The 10481-nt window shown below is 41.4% G+C and overlaps 1 pseudogene; it reads left to right on the forward strand.

Annotated features, from left to right (window-relative positions):
* The first annotated feature begins 5250 nt into the window (after positions 1 to 5250).
* LOC122739388 lies at positions 5251 to 6301 on the forward strand (annotated as a pseudogene).
* Positions 6302 to 10481: the final 4180 nt, after the last annotated feature.

The raw sequence follows: 10481 nt of genomic DNA on the forward strand, positions 1-10481 counted from the left end.
TTCAATTCTCTGCTATTTACACTGCAAGTCATGACATCACCTCCTGGTGTCACGGTACTCTTTGTAAACGAAGGACAAACAACAACCACCACCTCAATGCTCTGTTTCATTGAACGCCTTTTTGGTCCAAGTTCATGTGCTATCTGGCATGTTCTAGCATTGAGAGGGTGGAGGCACAGAGCCATGGTTTTGAATGAGCGATGACCTAAACAATATGTAAAGGCTGAGTATAGCCAAGAAGTGTTCTATGGTAGAAACACAATCTCAGATTTGGAAGAAAACTCAAAGATTACCTAGTTTAACTCAGACTTGAAGCATGACTCTTCTCTACAAAATCACAATAAATAGATAGCTATCTGTCTAGGGTCTGTTTAAATATCTCCAGTGACAGAGAACTTCTGACCTGTACCATAAATACTTTAACATCATATTTCTTTGTTTTATGAAGTAGTGACATAACAAAAAAACACTGATCAAACACAAAAATCTGTTATTTGGTCCCCCAAAAGCACGAGTTGAATTCTACTGCAGTGGCAGAGGGTGGATTTAGGGATATCTTTTCTTTGCTAGCTTAAAGGGTGAAAGGCAAGATAGGACATTGGAAATAACATCAGACTTAGGAGCCAGAAGACTAGAATTCTAGACCAATTTTTTTCCACAAATCAAGTGTGACCTCAGGAAGTAATAATAATAGATGGTTCTTTACACATACTGTCTTATTTTATCCTTTAAAAAGCCTATAATAGGGGGCGGCTAGGTGGCGCAGTGGATAAAGCACTGGCCCTGGATTCAGGAGTACCTGAGTTCAAATCCAGCCTCAGACACTTGACATTTACTAGCTGTGTGACCCTGGGCATGTCACTTAACCCCCATTGCCCCTCAAAAAAAAAGCCTATAATATAGGGGCAGCTAGATGGTGCAGTGGATAAAGCACTGGCCTTGGATTCAGGAGGACCTGAGTTCAAATCTGGCCTCAGTCACTTGACACTAGCTGTGTGACCCTGGGCAAGTCACTTAACCCCAATTGCCCAGAAAAAAAGCCTATAATATAGACACTACAGGTATTCCTATCTCTATTTTATTTATAAAGAAACTGAGGTCCAGAGGTTAAGTGACTTGCCAGTACTCACATACCTAGGTAGAGTCAAAGGCAGATCCAAACCTAGATCTCTAGGAATGTCACCACTCTCTTAGCTATACTCTTTTATGTTCCAAGATAGCATCTTTGTTGGATACTCAGATTTTCTGACACCAGGTTAGCATCTTTCTTTGGGACTCAGATAGTCTCTCTCCACTTTTCTACCATAGCAGTCATCTACCCTTTCCTCAACTGAGTTCCATGGTGTGCTGTCTCTTCTTTCTCATAGGATCATAATCCTATAAAAGGACAGTCGTATACTTAGAGCTAAAATGAAAATAGATTTGAGGTTCTTCCTGAGGAGAAAGACACTGGATGCTCTGGGGACTTTGTCCTCCAAAGAATGATAAAGTAGAGTCATAGAAGCTATCAGCTCAGAGATCACTAAGTGTTAAAAGTAAAAATGAAGGGGGCAGCTAGGTGGTGAAGTGGATAAAGCACTGGCCCTGGATTCAGGAAGACCTGAGTTCAAATCCAGCCTCAGACACTTGACACTTACTAGCTGTGTGACCTTGGGCATATAACCCTCATTACCCCCGCCAAAAAAAAAGTAAAAGTAAAAATGAAGAGTAGTTATGGTTGGTGATTCCCTTTTCAGGGATTCTGAGGCAGCCATATATCAACCTGATAACAACAGCAGAGAGGTCTGTTGTTTTCCAGGGTACATTTCTAAGACATAAAAGAAAACCTCCCAGGCTGTCAAAACATCTATCCACTTCTTGAAGGCTAAATAATATTGCCAGAAGCAACCTACAAAGCATTTCCAGAGATTATTACAACTTAGGAAAAACTGAAGACTCCAGGGAGCATAATTTTTGTTTTCCTCACTGTTGCCCATTTAAGGAAAAGGATTCAGAAGCTTAAAATGGATTTGGGAACTTCTGGCTAAGAAGGTGGTATCTGAGAGAGTGGGATTTGGATTTCTGTACCTTGGCTTAAAATATAGGGATGAAAAACTCCTGGTGAGTAACAGAGTATATCTAACAAAGGCTGGAAATAACCGAATGGATTTGCTGTCTTACAAGTCCTATCAAAAACACTTCAAACTAAAAATAATGAGAGAGGGAGAAAACTGCCTGTGTATATCCCAGCTAGATACCACTTAAGAGTAGCTTCAGTGAAAGAAGATGAAAAACAATTGAGATACTCATAAATTCACAGAACATAAAATCCATGAAAGGAGCCTCTAGTAAAATCCATGGCTCAAATGTCCAGACACAACAAACAAGAGGAACTCAAGGTCCTGATGCAAGTGGCTAAATTTGACCTCACAGGTATCAGTGAGACTTCATAGAATGAAACCTGTGATTGAAATGTATCTCTAGCTCTCTAAATGGGCAAGCCTTATTTAGAAGAAATAGGTAAAGGGGTAGATGGAATATCATTGCATATTGACAAAGTTTATCTGAGAACGAGAATAGGGAAATATCATGGAACATTTGGCAAAATATCGACACAAGCCCCTAGAGAGGTGATTTGGTCATTAGAGTGTACTATAGACAAGTGGACTTCAAGCTTTTTTGATTGTTCACCACTATAAGTTAAATTTTTTTTTTAGTATACACCACTGATATATGTACTGTATATTTACTTATACATTATATAGGTACCATTTTACTAATAATTTTGTGTTATAAAATTTAAAAATATAAATTTAAAAAGAATTAAATAAAGACAAAATAACAATTGGTCCTAGAGATAATAGGAGGCCCCTGGAGTTTACTGAGTAGTGGACTGACATGATCATAACCTGTACTTCAGAAAAATCATTTTGGCAGCTCTAGGGAGGATGGATTAGAGAGAGGAAAGGCTTGAGGGATGGAGGAAAATTAGTAGACTATTGCAAAAGGCCAGGTGATAGGTGATGAAAGCCTGAAGAGGGGTGGTGACTGTGTTCATAAAGAGGAGACTGATGTGATAGAGACTGTGAAGGTGGAAACAAAATTTGACAACTGGTTGGATATGAGGAGTAATAGAAAATTTGATGTCAAGTGTAATGCCAAGGTTCCAAACTTGGGTGACTGGATTATTGTTCTCTCAATAGAAATAGGGAAATTTAGAAGAGAGGTGGGTTCATGGCGGGAAATGAGTTCTGTTTTGTATATGTTGAATTTGATATATCTACAGAACCCCAAGTTTAAAATTTCCACCATTGTAGTGCAGGCCCTCATTACCTCATGCCTGGACTGTTATAATAGCCTGCCTCAAATCTCTCCCCTCTCCAATCTATCTTCCACTCAGACACTGAAGTGATTTTCATAAAGTGCAGGTCTGATCATGTCACCCCCACTCTCAATAAACTCTAGTAACTCCCTATTACTTCCAGGATCAAATGTAAAATTCTCTGTTAGGCATTCAAAGTCCTTCATAACCTAGACCTCTCCTATTTTTCCAGTCTTTTTACACCTTACTTCCTGCCACATACTCTTTGATCCAGTGACTCTGGCTTCCTGGCTGTTCTATGAACAAAACACTCCTTCTCTAAACTCCGGGAATTTTCTCTGACCGTCCCTCATGCCTGAAATGCTCTCCCCCCTCAATTTTAATTACCTGCTTGCTGGTTTCTTTAAAGTCCCAACTATTATCCCATCTCTTACTGAAAGCCTCCTCCAACCCCTAATAATTTGAGTGCCTTCCCTCTGTCAATTATTTCCTACTTATCCTGTACATAGCTTTCTTTGTCTATATTTGTTTACCTGCTGTCTCCCCCATTAGATTGTGAATTCCTTGAGATCAGGAACTGACTTTTGCTTCTTTTTGTATCTCCAGCACTTAGCACAGTGCCTGACACATAGTAAATGCTTAATAAATGTGTATTCATTGATTTGTAGTAATGAAGAACTAGATTTCAGGGGCAGCTAGGTAGCGCAGTGGATAGAGTACCGGCCCTGGATTCAGGAGGACCTGAGTTCAAATCCGGCCTCAGATCCTTAACACTTACTAGCTGTGTGACCCTGGGCAAGTCACTTAACCCCAACTGCCTCACAAAAAAAAAAAAAAAGAACTAGATTTCAGGAGAGATATTAGGATTGGATGTATGGATCTGGGAGTCACCTGCATAAAAATAACAATGTCATGAAAGCTTTAGAAGTCACCTAGTGAGATGGTGTACAGAGAGAAGGGAAGAGAATCCTAGATAGAGCCTTGGGGGAACAGAGTATAGTTTGGGAGTACAGTATTGAAAAGGAGACTGAGTACACATCGGATAGTTAGGTGAAAAACTAAGAGAGAAAAGCATCAGTTTAACCCACAGAGAAGAAAGTAAACTCCAGGAGGAAAGGTTGATCCATTGCATCAAATGGTGCAGAGAGGTCAAAAAGGATACCAATGGAAAATTGGCCACTATATCTGACAATTAAGAGATCATTGGTAACTTTGAAGACAACCGTTTCAGTTGAGTCATGAATCAAGGATAATAGGAGGTTGAGAGCTCAGAAAGCTAGAAGGATGATAATACCCTACACTGAAACTGGGAAATGTAGAAGAGGAGTGAATTTGGGGGGAACAGTAATATAACAGAAACTCGCGCATGCCTCTTCATTCTAAGTTACTCATTATTTCCTACCAAAAAACTAAAAGTATGTGTGTTTAAGGGAAGGAACAGGAAGTGGGGAGGAGACCAGACCTTGTTGATCAAACATCTCTAGAGTCATTCTTTAGTCCTTACTTTGGAGACTACTGCTATAGACAACCTGGATAGAAAAAGGAAATAGGAATTTAGGGAACAGATCACAGGCCTGGCACAAAGGCATAATACCATAGTAATGAGAACTTCAATTATTCAGACATCTGTAAATATAATCAGTAAGTCTAGCCTCCACAATAGAATTTTTTAAAGTCTCCTTTCTTTGCAAAAATGGAGAACTGTGAGTCTGGAACATTGTGTATATAATAGCTGATGTTCTCAGTTAATTTGGTAATCGTTTGCTTCTTTATTCTTTGTTTCTAGCAATGGCTTTCAAGGTAGAGGAGGAAAGGATATATTCAGAAATCACGATTTTAAAAACAAAGTATTGTGGCGCTTAAAAAGTTTGAGAGACAGTTTCTGGGTAATTAATAGTTTATTAATAATGTTAGCATTTTATTAATAAAAGGGTCAGTGACATTCTCAAATGCCAAAGACCAATCTTGGTGGTAGGCTCACAGTTTATATACCCTTGGGTGTTCCCAAGGTTCCCAAGCTAGAGAAGCTGGCTGAGGAGATGCCCAACCCTTCTAACAAGCTGGCCATTGTCCACATCCTGGGGCTTCTCTCCAACCTCTTCACTTCACTGGACATCATGGACATCAGTCACCATGACAATGATCATGAAGGCCCTGAGCTCAGGAAGCTGCCCATCCCACAGGGACCTAACCCAGAACTTGTACTTCAGCAAGTTTCCCAACTCATCCAGAAGGTGCTGAGCAAGTGGTTGAATGATGTCCAGGTGGTGGAGATGGTGTGTGTGCGCCATCTTTGAGAAGTCCGTTAAGACCTTGCTGGATGACTTTGTGCCCATGGTCCCCCAGCTGTGCAAGATGCTGGGACAGATGTACAGCACGATTCCCCAGGCCTCTGCCCTCAACCTCACTCGACAGCTGGTGCACATCTTCACCCATGAACCTGCCCACTTTCCCCCCATCAAGACCCTCTTCCTCCTCATCACCTCTGTCGCACTCACCCTCTTCCAGCAAGGGCCCAGGGATCATCCTGATATTGTTGATTCATTTATGCAACTCCTGGCACAGGCCCTGAAGCAGAAGTCAGACCTCTTCCTGTCAGAGAGCTTGGATGTCAAGGCGGTATTCCAGTGTGGTGTGCTAACACTCAAGTTCCCTGAGACCTCCACTGTGAAGGCCTCCTGCATCTTTTTTACAGAGTTGCTGCCCCAATGTGGGGAGATCCAGGCTGTTCTGGAGGCCATCATTGGTCAGGCCTCCCGCAGCCTCATGGATTCCTTTGCAGATGTCCTCTTTGTCCTCAACAAACACTGCTTTAGCTGCCTCAGTGTGTAGATCAAGGAGGTGATGCAGCCACCGGGTTTCCCCTCACCCTGGCTCAGTGCTGAACAGAAGGATACCTTCGGCCAGCAGGTCCTCAGAGAGCGAGTGAAGGAGATGGTGAAAGAATTCACGCTGCTGTGTCAGGATTTCCATGGCACTGACTACACTGCTGACTACTGAGGGCTGGCTGAGGCAAAGTTTCTATAGAATAAACCCCAAACACCCCCACTCAAAAAAAAAAATAGAGATGATTCTATGAAGGGAATGAGTTAGTGGACAGTGAGAGATGAAACAATAACAACAAAGAAACCCAAAAGAAAATCACTAAAACATACACAAAGGAAAATAAAGAATTTTTGAAAAGGACATCAATAGGACAATTTTGTTACTACTTTATTAAATTTAATATACATTTTTTTAAAACTACAATGTATCAGATATATGTGCTCATGTAAGATACATATATCCACATAGGTTATCTAAATGAATCTCATGAGAATCATGGAAAGATATCTCTGGAATCTTATCCACCCCCCTCCAATGATATTTCAGTTCCTGTCTTCAGGGGAGCAAGAGAAGACCCTGGTTGGGAGCCCTGTGCTCAGTGGAAATGCAACCCTAGAATCCACCAGCTACCAATGTTTTAGAACAGAGATTTCTGGGAGTGGCTTTGTGAGGATTTCTAGAATTGTTTTGCAAAGACTTTTGGGAGAAAAATGATGGCAGTAGTTGAGGCAAGTCAAAAGTAAAGTTCTATAAATCTATGTCTAACCCAGGGCTCAAGCCAGGCATTTGCATTAGATTTTCCTTGAGGAAAGAATGATTCCTCAGTGTTACATGCCTGCATGAGGGGTTGAGTTATGGAGACTTTGGGACAGAAGTGAACCTGGCATTCCCACCTCTGACTATGAGAGAAGACACACTTAAGTTCTCTTCAGGGAGAGATCCCTGGAGGAAGAGAAAGACTCCAGGAAGAAGCCAACACATAGAGGAACCAGCACCTTAAGTATGCCTCATTTCCATTTTGCTACACTTGACACTTACTAACTGCGTGACCCTGGGCAAGTCACTTAACCCTCATTGCCCCACAAAAACAAACAAACAATATTTAGGAGGGGCATATAGATCATTTTAGTCCAGTATCCTGATCTGAGGGGACTAGAATGGGCTAGCCTCATGGCCCCTGTCTCCGGCTCTGTTCCAGGTAGGAGTCAACAACTCCTATAGAGAATGGCAGAGGAGACTGTAGTAATATCTATTCACGCTTCCCTGCAAACCACATCTAGACAAACCCATGTGGATATATATAACTTACATGGATAACATATACCTTACATATGATTCATTTGCAAAATGTCTTGTTAAATCCAACAGTTATTTTGGGGGAGGAGTAAAACTTTAATCAATAATTCTTGTGAAAAATTGGACTCTGATCACGGCCTCCAATTTCAAGCAAGGGAACATTTGATATTTAAATACTTGAGCTTTTATGACAGACCAATAATATTGCAAACAGGTTTCTCTACTGCTTTATTGGTATTGTCTTATTGTTATTGTTAGGCTATGTAGTGCTGACACTAAGGAGATATAAACAGTTGGGGAAAACCAGCAGCATTTCCAAGAATGAGCTTTTCACCACAAAGCCTACAAAAGGGGCTTGGGTGTTGCAATATGAAAACACTGCTGATTGCAAGCTGCTGACTTTGCATTAACAAATTGAAATGCATATCTGGAAGGGCCTGGACTCTCCTAACAATGTGGCCTTGGTATGGAGGTTCCCAAACTGTGCCCTTCTACATGAATTCCAGTGGAACAGAAAGGGAATATCATTGGGATGATGAGAAGCTGTCTCAGCACCTGGCTTCCAAGTGAATGGCATTTGTTTCTTTAACATGAAAAGCTCACATTTCTGTAGAGCTTTATGCTTTAAAAAAGTACTTTGCTGGCAACCAAATGGGATAACTAATTCAGCTGTCATTATCCCCATTTTACCTCTGGGGAAACTCAAAAAGAAAAAAAAAATCAGTCTAAGTATAGTCTCTCAACATACTAGAAAAAATGGGCTGAATCCATTAGATCTCCAAACCAAGTTCCAGAAACATTATTTCTTATACAGCATGGGGAGGAGGAGCAGCTGGGTAATAGTTAAAGTGAAATACAATCAATCAACAAACATTTATTGAGCATCTACTAGACATCAGTCATTGTGCTTATTTCACTAAAGATACAAAGACAGAAATGAAACAGTCCTTGCCCTTAGGGAGTTTACATTCTATCCAGTGAATACAACATGGACATGCTTGGTGTGGATGACTGTGTGTAAGTCAGCCTCACTTAAATCCAATCCGAGTAAGTCAAGACTACCCCGTAATGTCATTGCTCCTCCTCAAAAATGAACAACAGGGGCAGCTAGGTGGCGCAGTGGATAAAGCACTGGCCCTGGATTCAGGAGGACCTGAGTTCAAATCCGACCTCAGACACTTAACACTTACTAGCTGTGTGACCCTGGGCAAGTCACTTAACCCTCATTGCCCCACCAAAAAAAAAAATTGAAAAAAAATGAACAACAATAACATGGACCCAGATATATAAATACAAACGTTTCTAAAATAACTACAAAGTAGTCTGGGGAGAGTGTTAACTAACACCTGAAGAATAAGGCCAAGTCAAAAATAAGTTTCCCTCTTGAACTTGAAGGTAGCCTTCTGTTTATATGGCTCTGATGGCATGATCTATTATCTAGATCTATCTTGTAATCTATTTGTGTGCCCTACTTAAACCCTCCTGAAGTGATCGATCATAGAGTGAAGGAGTCAAAGGGAATCGTCCAGATCTAGCAGATGAACAGAGTGGCCCAGGTTCTAGTCCCAGTACTCCAAGGCCAAAGAGCCTCCTATTCATTCACAATGTGGTTAGCTGACCAGAAGCATCTACAGAATGTTTATGTGAGCTCCTCCATTTCCTAAAGCATTTCTATTACAAATCATCGTGGCTTTTCCAGAAGCCAGCTCTACAGTCTCTCCCACATGGTGAGACCCTGTCAGAAGTGCTCTGTCCCTGTGTCAGCATGAAGACACGAAGACTATTCAGAACTTCACATGGGAGGGTAAGTTGGAGTAAGACAGGAACCTTATCTGCTGATGGCAGAAGCAGAGGCAGCTATGTGGTGCAGTGGATACAGAGCCAGGTCTGCAGTCAGGAAGACCCAAGTTTAAATTTGGGCTCAGCCACTTACTAGCTTGGGCAAGTCACTTAACCTCTGTTTGCCTCAGTTTCCTCAACTATAAAATGAGGATAATAGCAACAACTGCCTCCCAAATTATTGCAAGAATCAAATGAGATAATATCTCTGAAGCACTTAACACAGTTCCTGGCAGATGGTAGGTGCTTAATAAATGTTTGTTTCCTTATTACCCCACTTGACCCCAAACCTTGAGCACATAACCTGTCTGAGTCGGGGCTACATCCACCTTGTGTCCTCTTTCCTTTGCAGAGGGCCTTGTGAGATCTCATAAGACCTAAATATCAGCCTCCCAGCTGACTAAACTAGTAGAGATAAGTTAGGTGGCTAAATTAAGTTCCAGTCATTGCTATTTCTGATTATCACTTTTTCTGTGTGGGAATAAAGTGACATGTGCCTGGCTTACATTTATATTGGGTCCTTCTTTTACTCCCCCATTTAGGGTTGTGGGCAGGGGGAGGAGACCTTAGACTAGAGTCAAAGGTGAATCTGTTCCTCAGGAATCCAAAGTGAAGCTGTAATGAAACACAGAGGAACCTAGTTACCTTATTGAGAAGTCAGGGAATCTCAGAGCAAGGAGCCTCATTGATACACATACCCTTCCCATCTGGCTACAAAGCTGGAATGAGCAAGCACCTTGAGCCTCTCTTAGTCCTTTGAGAACCCAAAGTCACCACAATACCAACCATAAGGAGGCAATGGCACGTGGATCTATTGTTGCATTGGAGTTAGTTCAATAGATCCCTGTTCTCACCAATGTCTGCTCTGCCTCCAGAGAGGCCTTGCTTGAGAGGCAAGATGACATGGGATTTGGGATCAGGAAGATGTGGGTTCAATCTCACCTCAGATACTTATTAGCTATGTAACCTCAGGAAAATAACTTCACATTATGGGCCTCAGTTTCCTTATGAATCTGGTTAAAGTGAAAGACTTTGAGTCCATGGTTTCCAGGATGCCCTTTCAGTTCCACGATTCCTCTCATCCTGTATGATTCTTGTCCATCTATTTCCCTGAGTGCTTTATAGAGGTTTCATTCTCCTTATGAGAGGTCCTTTTCATCTCTCAGGAGGCCACTTCAACACTGGGGCTATCATTCATCTATTGATTCCATTACTAATT

Source organism: Dromiciops gliroides, chromosome 2, assembly GCF_019393635.1.
Source record: "Dromiciops gliroides isolate mDroGli1 chromosome 2, mDroGli1.pri, whole genome shotgun sequence".
Taxonomy (NCBI): domain Eukaryota; kingdom Metazoa; phylum Chordata; class Mammalia; order Microbiotheria; family Microbiotheriidae; genus Dromiciops; species Dromiciops gliroides.